Here is a 20,286-nt window from a genome sequence, read left to right on the forward strand (position 1 = left end):
AAAACTGAAACCATTTCCACTAAGATCAGGAACAAGACAAGGTTGCCCACTCTCACCACTATTATTCAACATAGTTTTGGAAGTGTTAGCCACAGCAATCAGAGAAGACAAAGAAATAAAAGGAATCCAAATCGGAAAAGAAGAAGTAAAGCTGTCACTATTTGCAGATGACATGATACTATACATAGAGAATCCTAAAGATGCTACCAGAAAACTCCTAGAGCTAATCAATGAATTTGGTAAAGTAGCAGGATACAAAATTAATGCACAGAAATCTCTTGCATTTCTATACACTAATGACGAAAAATCTGAAAGTGAAATTAAGAAAACACTCCCGTTTACCATTGCAACAAAAAGAATAAAATATCTAGGAATAAACCTACCTAAGGAGACAAAAGACCTGTATGCAGAAAATTATAAGACACTGATGAAAGAAATTAAAGATGATACAAATAGATGGAGAGATATACCATGTTCCTGGATTGGAAGAATCAACATTGTGAAAATGACTCTACTACCCAAAGCAATCTACAGATTCAATGCAATCCCTATCAAACTACCACTGGCATTTTTCACAGCACTAGAACAAAAAATTTCACAATTTGTATGGAAACACAAAAGACCCCGAATAGCCAAAGCAAACTTGAGAACGAAAAATGGAGCTGGGGGAATCAGGCTCCCTGACTTCAGACTATATTACAAAGCTTCAGTAATCAAGACAGTTTGGTACTGGCACAAAAACAGAAATATAGATCAATGGAACAGGATAGAAAGCCCAGAGATAAACCCACACACATATGGTCACCTTATCTTTGATAAAGGAGGCAAGCATATACAGTGGAGAAAAGACAGCCTCTTCAATAAGTGGTGCTGGGAAAATTGGACAGGTACATGTAAAAGTATGAAATTAGAACACTCCCTGACACCATGCACAAAAATAAACTCAAAATGGATTAAAGACCTAAGTGTAAGGGCAGACACTATCAAACTCTTAGAGGAAAACATAGGCAGAACACTATGCCATACATCACAGCAAGATTCTTTTTGACCCAGCTCCCAGAGAAATGGAAATAAGAACACAAATAAACAAATGGGACCTAATGAAACTTAAAAGCTTTTGCACAGCAAAGGAAACCATAAACAAGACCAAAAGACAACCCTCAGAATGGGAGAAAATATTTGCAAATGAAGCAACTGACAAAGGATTAATCTCCAAGATTTACAAGCAGCTCATGCAGCTCAATAACAAAAAAACGAACAACCCAATCCAAAAATGGGCAGAAGACCTAAATAGACATTTCTCCAAAGAAGATATACAGATGGCCTACAGACACATGAAAGAATGCTCAACATCATTAATCATTAGAGAAATGCAAATCCAAACTACAATGAGATATCATCTCACACCGGTCAGAATGGCCATCATCAAAAAATCTAGAAACAATAAATGCTGGAGAGGGTGTGGAGGAAAGGGAACCCTCTTGCACTGTTGGTGGGAATGTAAATTGATACAGCCACTATGGAGAACAGTATGGAGGTTTCTTAAAAAACTACAAATAGAACTACCATCTGACCCAGCAATCCCAATACTGGGCATATACCCTGAGAAAACCATAGGTCAAAAAGAGTCATGTACCAAAATGTTCATTGCAGCTCTATTTACAATAGCCAGGACATGGAAGCAACCTAAATGTCCATCGACAGATGAATGGATAAAGAAGATGTGGCACATATATACAATGGAATATTACTCAGCCATAAAAAGAAATGAAATGGAGGTATTTGTAATGAGGTGGATGGAGTTAGAGTCTGTCATACAGAGTGAAGTAAGTCAGAAAGAGAAAAACAAATACAGTATGCTAACACATATATACGGAATCTAAGGGAAAAAAAAAAAAAAAAGCCATGAAGAACCTAGTGGCAAGACGGGAATAAAGACACAGACCTACTAGAGAATGGACTTGAGGATATGGGGAGGGGGTGGGGTGAGATGTGACAGGGTAAGAGAGTGTCATGGACATATATACACTACCAAATGTAAAATAGATAACTAGTGGGAAGCAGCCACATAGCACAGGGATATCAGCTCAGTGCTTTGTGACCACCTAGAGGGGTGGGATGGGGAGGGTGGGAGGGAGGGAGATGCAAGAGGGAAGAGAAATGGGAACATATTGTATATGTATAACTGATTCACTTTGTTATAAAGCAGAAGCTAACACACCATTGTAAGGCAATTATACTTCAATAAAGATGTTTAAAAAAAAAAAAAAAAGAAAATCGAATAGATATTCTGAATATGCATTTGCTTCCCCTGCCCAAAATGCTTCTTCAAAAACCACCAACCATGAACTTTCAGATGCCTTATTCACTGTGATGGTAGTTCACAAAGCATTGCTTTTGATGTGGGAAATAATTTTATAGGAAGTGAAATATGTGAGTGGTCCAAGCTATGAACTTTACTGATATTATCATGTTCCCCATCACCCTGAGGCAGCAGACTTGATAGATGGTGTAAAATGGTTTTCTGAATACTTAACTATAGCACCAGCTGTGTGGTAACACTTTGCAGGCTGGAGTAACTTCCTCCAGGCTATGGTATATGCTCTGAATCAGTAACTGACTCCTGATTCATTACAGTGCTGTTACGCCCAAAGCTAGGATTCTCTGGTCCATGAATGAAATATTTGAAATGGGAATATATTTTCTTACAATTATATTTAGCAATCTACTATTTAAATTTTTATTTCTGTTTCTGTAACTTTGCATTCCCCTCATTGAGAGCTCTCCCCTACTCTATACCCAGTGCTTCTTCCATAATGCCAGGTGTATTTGACATCTCATGTGAGAGGTTGCCTAAGTTTTATTTGAGTCTACCTGAGCATGATGATTAAGGAATACAAAACCAAGGAGAGAATGATATTGTATCTTGAAGATTCCGCCTTCATTTCAGGTACACTACTCTGCTCAATGACCAAGAAATCTGGGTTTAAAATTTGGCAATACCTATGACAAGGCATAGAGAATATCATCCTATGATCCCTGGCATTGGTTATCACTTAAACCAAAGGACTCTCCTTTTCTTCTCCAACAAAGTCACAGATCACTATTTTTGGTTTAAGATACTAAGTGATTCCATTTAGTTTGAACTTGTGTCTTCCCTTTCCAGGTTGAGAGATAGAAAAAAATGCCTTCTTTTCTTCCTTTTCTTAATTTTTCAAGACAGCTGGACTACTGCCCAGTCATATTGCCAAATCACACCCCTAATTTATGCAGGGGATGATAAATCCCCATCCTTGCTGATTTTTAGTGCAAAGAAGCATATGGAATCAAAAAGTGCCAGACCCAGCTTTGCACTCCAGGAATGTGTAGGAGGGCTTAACAGGGTGCAGGGTGAAGAGAAAGAAGAGATGAGTGAAATTCATTAAAAAAGTGTAAGTTTTCTTTCATTACCCTCACTTTTGGGTATTTTAGGATATATTTCTGAAAGAAAAAATATATAAAATATATAAGTATAATACATTTCTTAAAATGCACTAGGTATCTTGCTATTTAAAGGTATTTCATTATTTTTTAGGAATTTTTTTATAAGGCTTTCTTTTAAAAATCCAATGTACAGTACCACCAATGTTTTTTATTACCATTTTCCTTTATACCCATAGGAATCTCATGAAATTAGCATGTAGTTAAACACTATTTAATTCAATAAGAATTTTTCATTTAACTTTGAAAACTGAAAAATGGGGACTATAATGTGAGATTTTATTTTCCATTTTAAATACAATGCTAATTTTTAATGCTCTAGTTGGTGAAATATACACCATAGAATAATTCTTGGATTTCTCCAGACACATTTTTATATTATATTGTCTTGTATTTGCTATAAACATTACACTGTGCCCAGTTCTTTCAGCACCTATTAACTCTCATCCTGAGAATACCAACTCTCTCACTATATGAAGTCAATGAGAGCTCTAGTTAATTGGGCAAATCAATTTCCTGGAAGTTGAATCTAGTCTTGTCTTAAAAATAAATTTAATTATTTCGTTATGTTTCCAAATATTAAACAAGTTTTTAATAAAACAAACATTCCTATCCACTGAAGCAGACAGAAGCACTGAGCCTGTGTAAGGAAACAAAGCCCCAATCAATCAAGATAGGAAAACTTTCCAGATGAAAATGATACTTTCAGTCCCTTTTTTTAAAACATACTTTTATGTAATGTGATATAAATATAAATGCAAACATAGTATTTACTTGCAAAAATCACAGTGAAATTCTGTGTTATTATATTGTTATTCATCATTGTTTATTTATTCATTGTAGTGAAACATCTATTACTTGCTTTCTAGCAAACATTTTCCTCTCTCTTGCTAATAGCTCTCTGATTTTCTTCCAGAAAATACCTCTCTTCCTTTTTCAGCTCTTTGCTTTAAGTGGGGCTCTTTCTCCAGCTCCAGAACAAAGCAAATGAGCCAGACTTCAGCCAATTAGTACATTGCATTCCTCTGGTGGCAGTGATTGGTCAGGGATGTTCATGTAATCCCCTGAGAGTCAATGAAATGCAATGATGCTTTTTCCACATGTGCTGGGATAGACTGTGTTTTCTCTATTGGATATAAACCTCAGAGGATTAGTAACTACTGCTGCTGCAGTCATTTTGCAAACATATGGACAATGGAGCCAACTTCAAGGTCGCATATCCAGAGAAATAGAGACAAAGAAAATGACTTTTGGTATCATTGTTTGAGTCATTTGAGCCTTGAATGAAGACAAACGTGGATATCTATTTCTGGACTGCTTAGTTATTTGATACAACAAATCCTCCTCTCCTTCCTTTTTTGTTTTACGTTGTTATCAACAGCAGAAATAATTCTAACTGGTACATTCATCAAAATTAATGACACTGCTTCTGGCCCTGGGGATACAGAGGGTTATAAAACACTGTTTCTAACTTTAAGGAATTCAGTTCTTGAGAGAACACACCCACCCACACACACACACACACACACACACACACACACACATACACAGGTTATTCCAAACTATGAGAGTTATTCATGGAGTGATAAAGAAGTACAAGTTGAGGAGGAAGCAGGCCAGAGAAGTGATATCCAGAAAAGTGATACCTGAATTCATTCTTCAGGGAAATGCACATTTAAACAAAATTGGCCTGATTTCTACCTAAGTTTTAGTTCCTTCCAAAGCCAATTCTGACACAAGAATTTGGGTATAGGTAATTTATTTGGGAGATAATTCCAGGAAGTGCAAGTGAGAGAGTGGGTGAGACAGGAATGGGAAAAAAGCCAATAAAGAGCACATTAATGGCTAAATTAGTATGAACAACTGAGACTCAGTCCTATTGGAGACTCTCTGAGAATCCGTTTTGGCCAAGGATGTCCTGGAATTTACCCACGACTCCCATTCCTTCCTGGTTGAGGATTGCCCCCAGGGACTTCATCTCCCTTGAAATTCTTGGTTCCACCTGTGTGGAGTGGAGCATGCTCCTGTGGTTCTGGAGAAAATCCTCAGGGAGAATAAAAGAGGCCCATGCTGTTAGTGTTCTGGGAACCACCTGGAGGGAAACTGAAAGATGCCTAAAGGTTATGGGGTAGGCCTCAGTCTTCATCTGCCACTATTCCCATTTTCTGTGGGAAGACTTATCTCCTTCCCGTGGTTTCTGTGAATTCCAAGACACTTATATTCTCATGATTTTGGTTAGTTCTGAGCTCCTAGTTAATTATCTCATTGTAGCTGTTTTCCTCCTTCTTTGTGCCAACCCCATGTGGATCTCAGCCGTTTATCTTTGATTTTCCTCTGAAAACTTAAAGAAGACCTTTTTAAGAGTGTGTTTCTTTTTTAAAGATTTTTTTGACATGGACCATTTTTTTAAAGTCTTTATTGAATTTGTTACAATGTTGCTTCTGTTTTATGTTTTTTTGGTTTTTTGGCTGCTAGGCATGTGGGATTTTAGCTCCCTGACCAGTGATCAAACTCACACCCCCTACACTGGAAGGTGAAGTCTTAACCACTGGACTGCCAGGGAAGTCCCTCAGGGTGTGTTTTGATGTATACATGTGTGCAGCACAAACTTTAGAAGATGAGGTTATTGGGAGAGTTTTTAATCTCTGAAATTAAAATATCTTAAAATTTAGTATTATGCAATTTTGATCTTGAAAATCCTAGGTTGCTGTCCTGAGACAGGGATTCTTGTGGCTCTAGTGAAGTCTGTAAGGGAATGAAGAAAGCAGGATAGGAAAAGGGGAAAGGCTAGGTAAACCATGGATCCCATAGTGATCTCTGGAGTAAAAATGGCACCACAGTATTGTCCTTGCTAGGGACAAGGGGCCGGGTCTTTTATGCCTTTGCATTAGTCAGTCACTGACTGCAGGCTACCTCTCAGGCATTTTTGGACTAAGTACTCCTGTTTTTAACAGGCACTTTCATGAGAAAGGTGTAGCTGTGAGCTGTTAGCATCCAATGCTCAGAGAAGCTGGTGGAATGGGTACCTGTACTTGCTTGTCAAAGGGGATGTGGTTGGAATGACAAAAACCTCTACTATGGCCACTTTATCATGACAATTTCTCACTGGATAGACTCCTCCAGAAGCTCTGGCCTTCTGCGATAGTGCTCATCTCCATTTTTTTCTCTCAAGACTCCCTTGATCCTCCAACTTCTGGTCAGCCCTATGACTTCTAAATACAAATGGACTTCTGATATTACACAGAACAATTGACTCTCAGTATCCTTCTAAAAGAAGGCCTTCCTTTGCCTACCCGAAGTATCACAAATGTGCTGAGCTAAATAAAGGGCTACTCACTCAGCTCATTCTGGTTCTTGTTTAGCTTTATGGAAAAGTTTACAGACACTTTGGAATTTCTTTATCCATTTCTGAAAGTGGAAATATAGTTTATAACTGAAATAAATGCCTGCATTAATAGAAGTGTCTATAGTCAGTTTGCTTTTAAACAGCAATGATTTTATCTCTGTAAAAGATGATTAGCAACTAGATGAGGAGATAAGCTTGCTTTTGGTGGATAAAGCAGTATATGTAAAGATGCAGAAAACTGACCTTGGTAAGCTTAGGAAACATGGATATGGGTCATAGATTTAATGGTCTAACATGTGATGCCGAGGACTATAGACCTTGCCCTGAAAATATGCCATGTTCAGATCAGCATTTAAGAAAGACCATTCTCCATCTTCCCTGTGGAGTTTGGACTTGAGAAGGCAAACAATGGGATAAGGACATCAGTTATGTAGCTCTCCTACAAAAACATGAAAAATGATGCTATTTCTAAATTAATATTATGACAGTAGTGATATAGAGAATCGTAAGTTTAGATGACATATAAAACGTACAAAGGACAGGACCAGATGATGAATAGGATACAAATAAGGGACAGTGAGTACGCAGGAGAGGTTATCAACTTTTGGGCTTGCATAATATTCTCTCTTCCCCTATTCTTGTTCTTTCTACACTCTCAATAAAACAAAAATGGTATTATGCTCTACATATTGTTTTATAACCAATGACAGCATAAACATCTTTCATTATAGTAAACATGATATAAAATATTAATTTAAATAACTGCTAAGTGTTTTACTATACAGAAGTAGAATAATTTATTTAATCTTCTATTATTGACATTTAGATTGTTTACTGTCTAAATATTACAAACATGTAGTTAAAATCTTTAAAGCCAAACATTTATTTATGTTCTTAATTATTATTCCAGGATATTTCTATAAGAGGAATTGCTGCATTTTTAAGGCTTCTGATAAATATGACCAAGTCGTTCTCCAGAAGCTTTATGTACCAAAATATTCACAAAACCACCCATCCTTTGATTTGAAGTGTCATGGAAATTCTACTCTGTGAATGATGCTTTCACAGGATAAGGTAAGTTCTATTGACATAAATGTAAATATTTTGATGGCTACTTTTACATTAGTCTAATTTCTGTGGAGATATTTGGGGCAATTAAGGATTTTTATGGTTGTGGTAAGACATATTGTCTTTTCAGTCCTGTGTATAGTTTGGTCTTCTTTTTGGAAAAATAGAAAATAATCTCAAAAAATCAACTTCAAAATTTATTTGTATAGTATTTATCAATCAATAATTAATAAATTTTTATATGCTTATTCATTAACTCAATAAATATTTATTTAAGGCTCACACTTATTCTAGATAATGTGAATAAAACCCCTTTCCCTAAATTTTGTAGTTCAGATTCATCCAGTGATCATGATGAAACAATGATGATCATAACAGGACCTGACATTTATATGGTTTTTCCTATGGGTCAAGCACTATTCTCTCATCAACCCTATGAAACAATTCATATTATTATCTTCATGAAGCAGACAAAAAAGAAAATAAGATATTTCAATGAAACACAGTATGTGTTAAGATGCTGAAAGTCACTTGGTGCACTAGGAATACACTGAAGGGGCTCCTCCCAATTAGTTTTGCAAGGGTGGGTCTTAGCAGAGGCTTCCTGGAGGAGTCAGTATGTAAACTGAGATATTAAGGCTGAAGAAAAGTTAGCATATGCGCTCTCAAAGCTTTTCTATTTTTTCTTTTTAAAATATTTATTTCTTTATTTATGTAAGTATGTATGTTTGTATTTATATCCATGAGTATGGTCTTTTTAATTTTGCAAATATTACAGAAGCAGGGAATCAATATTTATTGAACACGTCCCTTGTCTGATGCCATGCTTAGTATTTCACATCCTTCCTCATTTGTAAAATGCGAAGACTCCTGTTTTGCAAGTCTGTTGGGATACCATCGTGAATGAAGCATCTAGTCCTCAGTGAGAGTTTGGTAATGGTAGCCAGGGCCCCAACAGCTTTCTCATTTGACTCTCCCATTTTACACATGAAGAAACTGAGGTTCAGCAAAGTAAAGGAAGTTGCTCAAGGTCAGCCAGAGAACAGTGCAGGCAGGATTCCACACTAGGCTCCCATGAACTGTCTCTCAGCACACCTACCCTTCCTCTGCCCATCACAGGGGTAAACCAGGAGCAAAAGCTGAAGAAGGTGTGGCCATGGGTAGGTCAAGAAAGATGAGCCACACTGCCTTTGTTCCGCATCCAAAAACCCGAGGGCCTCCACTCTCTTCTTTAATTCTTCTGAGTGGAGGTTCTTCAGCTGGCCTCCACTGAGACCTTGAATTCCTTTTTCCAGTAGAAAGTGATGGGCAACTTGAAGTGCCCCAAGTTGTTAAAGATTTTAGTTTTTAAAAACACTTCAGGACCTCATATTTGCTTTAAGTAGTGTCTACCATGAGGAAATGTTGCCTTTTTCTTGACATAGGGTAGGTAGAATGATTCTTGAGTCTCCTTTTTAACAGTTTTTTATTCATTATTTCCACTCTCATTTTGTTTTCAACCCTCTGACTTCTGCATTCTGGCCTATCATGCTACAAAAAGAGTATAAGTAAAGCTTACCAATGACTTTCTAACTGAAAAATTCAATGTTAACGTTTTAGTCATTGTATTATTTGGCATCTTTCAGAAATTAAAAACCATTCAATATTCCTTCCCTTTTGAAAGTCTCTACTATCCATCTAATCATCTAAACCAGAAATTTGGAAACCATCTCATAATATTTAGTTTCCCTCACCCATCTCATCTATAAACTCTTATCTTTATCCCTTGCCTTTACATGCCTACCTTTCCCACTGGACAAACATATGGGTCTTATTTGGTGTAATTTCTAAGCCAGTCTAATTTGGCTATCCCAAGCCCCAAGCCTTTCTTACCAATAAGGTTTAGAACTAAGACTGATATGCAAGATTTGGGACAAATCAAATAACTGATATATTTCCATATTGTTTTGAAAATCTTAATGCCAGCTGTACCTGGAAACGGGTGAATTAGAGATAAACCACATATTCAAGTCTCATTAACTCCTCCTGTGTTGTTTCATCAGGTTGATTCACTGGCTTATACAAACACTTGGGTTGGAGTCCTTTCTCCAACCCATCAACAGCATCTACTTAACTTTGGGATAGATACTCAAGCTCTGGAAGGATTAGTTTTCTCATATATAAATTTGGGCTAATAGTACCTATTTCACAAGATGGTTTTGAGGATTAAATTAGCTAATGCACATAAAGCACTTAATTTGGTGTCAGGCATGGTATAATTCCTCAAACTATTACATATTACCATTATTTTTACATTTATTATTGTTATTATAGTTACTACTATCTTATTTGCCTGGGAGCTCTGTTCTGAATCTCAGTTTTCATGACTTGGGTTCTCCTAGGACTGTAGTCTCTGCATAACCTCTATTCACTATCCAGTAAGAGCAAAACCTCTGGAAATATGGCTGCAGCCTGGTTAACTCTTGAGTTGGATCCATTGTCATACCTACAGATTAAACTTCCATACTGACTGAAACATTTCTGAACCCTTGTGATAGTTTGCCTTCAGTTCAACTAGAGCTCCTGCTCAGAGTCCACATTTCTCACCTTGGTCAACTGACTCTCTCTAATGTCCACTTGGATTTTCTTTCTCAGGGGATGATTGGCTACTTGGCTTTTGCATATCACACGCACAATCATGTCTCCACTAAAATATAGGATGATTTTGGAGGACAGAAGAGTGAACTATTTCTTCTATAAGGAGGAAACAGAAAAAACTGGGTGGAATCCGAGCTTGAGATGACAGAAGTACAGAGAAGATTCCAGGGATGAGTAGAAGCATGAGTAAAATATTGGTGGCACAAAAATGAGATGACAGTGATGGCCCTGATTCCAGAATTTCTACGGTTTGATTATACTTAAGTATGTCAAATCCTGCTGAAATTCATGCTATTGGAGCAGCAGGCATTTCTTGTCTACTTCCCGCATGATTCCAAAATAACTTGAACTCAGAGATAAGATTAAAACCTGTCCAGCTTCACTCAGTTCTTGTGGCAATCTATCTACACAATCAAAGGGGAGATGTGCCCTTTGTTCTTATTGGCTAAGCGTCTTATAATTTTTCCTCTCTATTTTTGCATGATTTCATTCTCATATCACTGTCAACATCTCTTTCATTTTAGGGGGCTATAGAATGGTGTTGGGTATAGTGAAGAGAGTATTGAACTGTTATTGAAAATATAGGGATCTCATTCTGGTTCAGACTGGGTACTTTATATCTCAGGTCAGGAATTGGCATACTATAGCTTGTGGCCAAATCTGGCCTACCTCCCATTTTTATTCAACCTTTGAGCTAAGAATGGATTGTACATTTTAAACAGGTTTAAAAAAAAGATCAAAAGAAGAATAATAATGCATGACACATAAAAACTATATGGGATTCAGTTTTCAGCGTTCATCAATAAAGTTTTATTGAAACGCAGTATAGTTATATGTTTCCATATTGTCTATGGTTGCTTTCATGCAACAATAGCAAAGTTGAATATCTCTGATAGAGACAGTATCCTCTGTCTCAATCAAAACCAAAACCAAAAATATTTACTATCTGGCTCTGAATTTACAGAACAAGTATGCTCACCTCTGCCTTAGGTCTTCAGTTTCCTTCATAAGATATATACCTAGACAGACATTTCATGAATGTTATCTTCTCCTTTCTCTTATAAAAAAGAATTCACTTTTAAAAGTATAAAGGTTGTTTTAAACACTATTGAACATACAGGGCAGAATGTAGCTAAGCTGTAAAAATGTTCAATTGTACATTATTTTCAAAGCCTCCTCATCATCTACTATAGGGAATGTAGGCATAGAAACTTGCTCTAGTAAAAGAAGTAACAGTCAGTGTGAATGGAACAAGTGTCCTCACACATTGCCTGCATAGCAGCCCACTGGGTTGTAGGATGTTTTCTGAGGGTGGAGATGGTGTCACTTACAACTTAATTGTTGTCCCTTAGCATCTGAAAAGGAATCTTTGGAAGTTTGCTTTTTGGAGCAGTAATATTTGTCTTGACAGCCTCAGTCAATTTTAATCTTTGACTAAGCACTAGGATAGTAATCTCTGAATGATTGAATAAGTCACCCTGGGTCCGCTCTCTGATTTAAACACAATTGAATCAGATTTGCTTTTTAAACTGGGACTTTAGAAGCAAAGCAAAATAATTAGAAATAAGAACCAAGGCAAAAAGCAGGACACAATGTGTATGTCTCCACTAAGTAAGTAGGTTTATATACCTGTCTTCATTGGATTGAGGTTACCTCTAAGAAACTTCATAATTCAGTTCTGACTCTCCAATGCCTTATACAGCACCTAGTGAGTAAATTTAAAAAGTAAATTAAAGAAGGAAGAAAAATTATATAGTGATAAAGAAAGACACATTTTTCCAAAGCAGAGAAGAATTGAATATATAAATCAACATATGAACAATAGTGTTGACACATTCTAGCTTTCAAAAGTGAAACTTTCTCTTTTTACATAGCTGATTACATTGAGAATGTTCATTCAAATCAAGTCCCCAATGTCTTTTCTTCAACATTCTGTTTTATTTTGACTTAAAGTGCTCTCTTCTTGAGTCTGTTCTTCTAAGTTCATATATTCTCTACCAACTGTGTAGAGTAAGAGATGACTGTCATATTTACTAAATATCTAGTTACCCTATTCCAAGGGCATTCTGGAAAACAAATGTAGCTGTGACAACAGTATTGTTTGGGTTGTGGTACATTTGAAAAAAAATTACCTCTGGACAATTTACGTAAAGACAAATGTCAAGGAATTACAGAAACTTTTTTTTGAAAGCTACTGTGTGTGAGACATTTCCGAAGTTTTATTGTATTTAATCCTCACAGCAATCCTGAAAGGTGCTTTATAGATTAGGACACTGAGACAGAAAGAAAATAAGAACTTTCTCAAAGAAGGAAAAAACTGACATGTTCAATTCTATGGCCCAGATGCCCAAGTAAGACATCTTAATGGTTAGCATTCTTGACCTGATTTTTTTGTGAGATGATAGTGCCTCAAGGGATTCAGTTAAAGACCAAGACCCCAGGCTTTATAAAGTGTTTCTGAATATTTTGTATTTTCTCCTTCACCCTCATGCTGCAGTGATGATTAGTCAGATTGGAGGAAATGCCTGCCACTCTGACAGGTGGCCCACATGGAGAAGCGTTTGCTTCTGTCCTGAATCTGAAATAAGGCCGCTAGAGTAATCAGATCAGCCTTGTCAATTAATGAAGAAAAACTTCAGGACTGGTTCATTGTGATTTCCTAGCTAGAAGTGCTGGAAAGCTATTTATTAGTATTTTAAAGGAAGCTACTTTACATGAAACCAAAGAAAAATAATATTTCAAAAAAGGGAGGAAACATTAAATGTCAATCTGACAAGTCATCTTTTGATACCACTATGACAAGCATTACTCACAATGTGCTAAATTCACTTTAAAGGCTATTGAAGCCTCTACTATATTTAAAAATAAACCAGAATGAGTGTTTGAAAGTAACAGAGCTATTTGGGCCAGTTAAAAAAAAAAATTGTTGCACTTTCCTATGGTGATAGTGTAAGTGCCACATTGCAACATTTCTGCTAAAGACAAAATCATATTGACTTCAGTGAGCTTTTGGATTAAGGGAACCATCAAGGAAAATGGCACTGATTTAAGTGCCTTTCTTTACTTTCACATGGATATCAACAGAAAAATGCAAAGAAATATTAATTGGCATGCTGCTATGTAATAGCTTGTTTCTAGACCAAGAAAAAGGCAATTCTACTTAATGATAAGAATATATTTTGCTATCAATAAAATTATGATGTGACTTACTTACTAATTTTCTGGTAAGAGCAACTTATTTGTGAAAATTTTTTCTGCAGAGTTTTATCCAATATGGAAATAGTACTGTTAGTAAAAGCAAACAGTGGACATAAAGTGTATATTTCACTTTAAAAATTAGACAACTTTTGTATGATTACTACAGGTGTAATATTCCTATTTTTCTTTAAAATATTATACTCATCAGGTAGGCTGATAATTTATCCTCCATAAATGTACAAATCTCTACCTCTCTCTCTCTGTGGTGGTGGTGGATATAGTCTATCTGATTTTCTGTTGGAGATAGTGCACATTATTTCTTTTACTACAGAAAAAGCAAGGTTTATCACTCAGTAGAGCAGGAAACTTCCAAACCAGTCACATAAGGATTAAATAAGGAAAAAGCTTCATTTTAACAAAGGGGTATTCTAGTTGGAGTGTTAATGACCCATCATGATGAGACGAACACCTGGGCATTTGTGTTCAGCTCCACTTTCACCCAAAATCAAGGCATATCTCATTGTACTTCTTTCTGGAAGAGAGCTGTTCAGGTGTCATCTTCTTATTATGGAGGGATATTAGGGCATGGACAGGTTTTTGACCATAACCCACCATCATTTAAATAACTGGTGGTTAAGTTGGGAAATAAACTCAGATATATTTGACTTCCAAGGTTTAAATAAACTTTGGGGTTACAGACGTAAGAAATTCAAGATAGAAAATAGAAGAATTTACCATTTTGAAATTTGATAGGTGTATAAAAATTCTATTCAACTGCTAAAAAAATGGTACCTTCATTTTTCACCAGTGTCAACTAAATTATTCACATTATTTTATGAAGGCTGCTGGGTTTCCATAAGTTCATACTTAAAATAAAGCAGGCTCCTTCCTGGAAGCAAATATATATATGCAGACTTCCTCCCAGAGAGTCCTATGAAATATAGTTGTAGACTTTAAAAGGTAAATTTTATAGTATGTGAATTATGTCTCAATTTTAAAAATAAGCAAGTAGGAAGTAGAAGAAATATATGAAATTATTTTTTAACAGACAGGCTGTTATGGGCTGAATTGTGTCCCTTCAAAACTCATATGTTGAAGTCTTAACTTCCAGTACCTCAGAATGTGACTGTATTTGGAGATAGGGCCTCTAAAGAGGTAGTTAAGGTAAAATGAGGTCATATTGATGGGCCCAAATCCAATATAACTGGCGTCCTTATAAAAAGAAAATTAAGACAGAGATACAGAGAGGAGACCATGTGAAGACAATGAAAGAAGATGTCTATCTACAAGCCAAGGAGAGAGGACCTCAGAAAATATCAACCCTGTCCCCACTTTGATCTCACTAGCCTCCAGAACTGTGAGAAAATAATTTTTTGTTGTTTAAGCGTCCTAGTCTGCTGTACTTTGTTATGGGAGCCCTAGAAAACAAATATACATGCTATCCCGATTTTAATAGTTTTAGCTTGATTTCTTTTAGACCTGTTTACATAAGGCAGCATATATTTTTATGCTAAATAGCCTAAGGTGTCAGAAATCATTTCCCTCCTCTTTTTCAGGTGTTTTATTTGTTTATAACTGTTCAGATAGTGCAAGTGATATGAGAGCCACTTGTTTAACTTTTAATTTCCTTATTGTATTATTCTTAATATACTTGAAATGATTTCTTTAGTGATCTCTTTTTCTTTGTTATTAGATGTAGTGATTGGATTTTACCGTAAACTTAAATTTTCTACTTGAAAGGTGCCTTGTTTCTTACTCATTTTCATCTTTTAAATTGCCCTGATTAGTGATAAAACCAAAGAAATTGGAAGCATAGTATTAGCATTTGAACATAGCACAATAACTGTTTACCTTACTCCTCCCATGTACACACACAGCATTTTTGGGAATGGTTGTCAGATTCCACTAAGCTCGAATGGCTTTCAACAGCCTCAGTTTGGGCTTGCTTATAAACAATGGAAAAATAACTGAGGCCTCCTGACAGCACCTAACCTTTACTTAAGGAGACTTTTAGAATTTGTCATGTGCTGGTTTCTTTAAAGAAAACTCAGCCGAAAGGGTTATACTCAGGTTCTTTTCTTTGAGAAGAAAATATGGAGGTCTGATCTTCTTGACTTTAGTTATTTCCTATGTAAGTTTTTTAAAAATTAAGAAATATGCTAACCAGCTGTTCTCAGAATTTTCTCAAAATTTTTTTCTCAGTGTGTGACTTTGAGACATATTGGCAGGAGAAGGTGTGAATATTCAAATGAATTTTCCTAGAAAGGATATAAAATCTACTGAAATTTTGAAAAATCTCTTTAGCACAATTTTTTTTTTTCCTACTGGAAAGTGCAAACGCATTAGGTGGAAGCAAATCCTCATTGTAAAAGCTACTTTGGGGGGATTCACAAATATTCATACACATTTTCCTTTTATTTATATAGTAAATATTTCTCTTCTATCTCATAAATACAGGCATTACCTAGGACCTGGGAATGTAGTTGGGCAGAAATATAGATAAACAATTAGGTTTATGAGCAGTTTACAGTTTAGTAAGGAAGATGGACATTAAACAAATAATGACACAAATAATCACATGCATTATGACGTAAATGATTAATTATTGGTTCTATGTGGTCCTAAAGGAGAGAAACAAAGAGCTCTGAGAATGTAGAATACTGAGATTTATCCTTGTCTGTGTAGCCAGTAAGGCTTCCCTAAGACTGGTGAGGGGAATGACCAAAGCATTCCAAAGTGTCTTCACTTCACACACTCAGCCTTGGGGGTGCACCACCTGTAGGGTACTGGGTTAAGATGGCTCCCTGTTCCAGGTGTGGTAGCAGCACTGTACCTGGAATGATTCTTCATTTCCATCTCACAGGACTCACATCTGTCAACTCCAGGTAACCATTCACACTCCTTCCTTTTTTGCTGAATTCTCTTTCAGGGGCTTTGTTGTACCTTTGTGAAGCATACTTTATATTTGGGGCTCCCCAAGTCTAACAGAAATGTTCATGTATTATGCATTTCCCTCTCCATAATGGCAAGTTCCAGTCTCTTTTCCTTAGTGTCCACACTCCTCCTCAAGTATCCTTGGACTATTTATAAATAAATACATGCAGTTAGATCTTGAGAGAATGAGTGAGTGACCTGACTCAATATGGCTCTATAGTTGTGAGATAATTATAAATTATATGAAAGTATTTTGCTTTTTAATTTCTCATATTGAATATTTGAAGACAACATAAGGCTTACAAAAGACAGCTGAACTTCACTGACTTTATTTTTTAATGATTTTTAATTTTTTTTTTATATGGGAGTATAGTTGAGTAAAAATGTTGTGTTAGTTTCAGGTGTACAGCAAAGTGATTCAGTTATACATATACATGTATCTATTCTTTTTCAAATTCTTTTCCCGTTTAGGTTATTACAGAATATTGAGCAGCGTTCCCTGTGCTAAATAGTAGGTCCTTGTTGTTGGCTATCTATTTTAAATATAGCAGTGGGTACATGTAAGACTTTAAAATAATAATTCTCAATAAAGGGGTGGGTATGTGGGTGGGTAAGATACCACTTCCTGGTATGGGAAAATAGGTAGCAACAGAATGTATCCAGTAAAACCAAGGAAAGTTTTCAGGCTACACATGTACCCAAGGCACTCCTAGATCTTCTTTCAGACTCTGCTAATAAGGATAATGTTTTAAACTTATATATCAGCTCACCTCAAGAAATTTTTTTTTCTATGCTACATGAATTTCTATGAGTTTGTCATGATGAATTTGGTTTTTAGTCACTATTTTGGGCACTAGTTTTTCTTGGATATTTTGGACTGGTTTTGGGTAGAAAGCTGCATTTTCATGTCTTAAAACACGGGAGGTGCCACGGAGCCTTTAGAAATATTCAATTATTGATTTTGTGAGATTATTACAAGATTACATTTCTTTTAGCATTTAAAAAGACAGACATAGCAATTTATATTTATAATAGAAAAAGTCTCAGCATTAGGTAACTCATTAACTTGTAAATGTTTAACCAACTCACAGGAAGATGTAGAATTAATAATTATTGTAAAAAAGTAGTTTTTGTAAGTCTTGAAAATTTAAAAATTTTTGAAAATGTAATTTTATTCCTGTTATATTTAACAAGCATTTATGTAACTATAATTATTATATAATGTTCTTAATACTTTTATAGCAATTGATATAGAAGTAGCTCTATAGCTAAAATAATCACACTTTTTTGAAAACAAATATAATTTTTCCCTATTTCAGATCTTTTATACAGTTTAGAACTCTACATTTTTTATCTTTTAGTATAGGTTTTGGGGAGAGAGCAATATATAGTGTCTTTGCACTACTACTTTAATTATACATTTATTTTGTTTGAATTATATGGGTAGAATCTACAATGATTCCTTACAACAATTGTATTTCAACAGAATTACACAGTAATAACTAAAGTTCCTGGGTAGTTATACAGAAAAATATAAAAGAGTATAGTGGCATGCATGTGCCATGTTAGATAAATTAAAATTAAAATATTATTTATTTATTTTTAAATATTAATTTAAATTTAAGACTTTGACTGAGTATAGTTTAACAGTGTTAAAACTAGGGTTGCCAGATAAAATAAATAGTATTAATTTAAATTTAAATTTTAGATAAACAGCAAATCCTTTTTTTTTTTAGTATAAACATGTCCCCCAAATTGCATGGGACACACAAAAAAAGAGGATGAGTAAAGGAAAAATTCAGTTGACATATTTTCTAAATAATGAAAAATGAAAGGTTATATTACCTGTAATATATTTCTTATCTCATCTATCTCTCTATCCCCATCCATCCACTACAGGTGCACACACCTTTATGCAGTAGCTACCATAACAAATTTCCTCATACAATCAATGTTGAGCAACACTTTTAAAAGCAATAATGCATTCTACTATTTCTTCCTCTTTTCAGTGTAAAATTTCAAACAGTTTATCAACGTCAGGCTGTGTGAAACACACTCTTCCACAAATATATCACATAGAAAAGCTGTCTGGCTCAGTCAGTCTCCTAAGAAATCAAGGAGGGAAGAACGCATAATTTTCTAGAAATTGTAGTTGGTTTTGATAAGCAGTTGTATTTTTCTCCTCATCCAAAAATTCATCGTACCTCTATGTTCCTAATATTTCCTTTAACTGTCAGTTGGCTATGTTTTTTGGAGAAGATAAAATTGAGCAAGATTTAATTAATGCAGCAGACATGAGAACCTACTATAACAAGATAGCACTTTTTAAATTACTGTGGTGAATTTAAGTATGTACATTTAATTTTTGCTCTCAAGGCATTTATACTGCTCAGGTGGCAAGGCATGTGATTAAGTGTGATGAAATATAAAATGCCATACATTTTAGAATTAAAGGAATAATGTAGTACTATGCATGCAAGGATTAGGGAGAAGTGAATCAGAGTTGAGATAAGGCATTTAGGGAGGCCCCCTGGAAGGCGGTCTACTTGCTAGAGCCTTTATGAGTACAGATAGAATTTGTTGAGAGAAATTTTCCAGACAGAAAACAGTAGTATGTGAACAAAGGTGCAGAGATAGGGAAATAAATGAGTGTGGGAAAGTGAGCACTCTAGTTTGTCTAAAGTTTTAGATGAAAGCATGAGTTAATGAGAGATAAAACTAGATCAGTAGGTAGGAGTAAGTTTGTGGAGAGTCTGAAAGTCAGGCACCTTAGACTTTATTAACCAGGCTACTTCAGGGCTTGAATAGGAAAGTGACATGAAGGAAAGGGAAAAGGACAACAGTGGAGAAGAATCAGTTGAAGAATAGGCAGGCTAGATTAATAAATATTTCTATTAATTTTTCTTGTTGTTATTCTCCTCCTAAAATCACCTCAGGAAAGCAGATTTAAAAGCTGTTGGGTTCTGCCCACACCTATGTGAATTTACGCTTTGTACTTTTTAAATGGAGTCATAGAAAAAAGAAATACAAGTGTATCCAATTTCCCTCTCTGCACATGTCCTGTGCATTCTGATTTTCCTGTGGCTATTTCTGTTCTCTTCTGAGCACCGTGATTGGAGAGAACAGCCTGGTTAACACATGATGTTCCTCCTCGCCTGATTATTTAGTTGTTTCTGCAAAACCAAATCCTTCTTAGCTTTCTAGAATGTACTGCCCTATCATGTTCTCTGGTCAGGGCCTGAAAGAATCCTGAGTAAAACACAATCCGTAGTCAGTGGATGAAATAATGTGTTAAGAATTCATCTTTGTTTTATGTAGCTGGAAAGTCATGTAGTCAAATTAAATTTCAGAAAAAATACTTTAAAAAGAGGATTGATAGGTTTTTATTTCCTTAATTCACCCACTGATCTTTAGGGATATTTGGTATGATAATTCATTATTTATTATTTTTCTGCAGTAACAGTGTTCTCTGAATAGAAGATGAGAAAGATAATAAAAAATTGCATTTTATTAGGGTTGCTCACAATTGCAGTAGTGACTAGCTGATATTTGACTAGGGATCTGCCAGTATTCTTTTATCAGGGGTTAGGATTGGCTCTTAAAATAATACTAGATAAAAACTG

Source organism: Balaenoptera musculus, chromosome 17 (assembly GCF_009873245.2).
Source record: "Balaenoptera musculus isolate JJ_BM4_2016_0621 chromosome 17, mBalMus1.pri.v3, whole genome shotgun sequence".
NCBI lineage: Eukaryota > Metazoa > Chordata > Mammalia > Artiodactyla > Balaenopteridae > Balaenoptera > Balaenoptera musculus.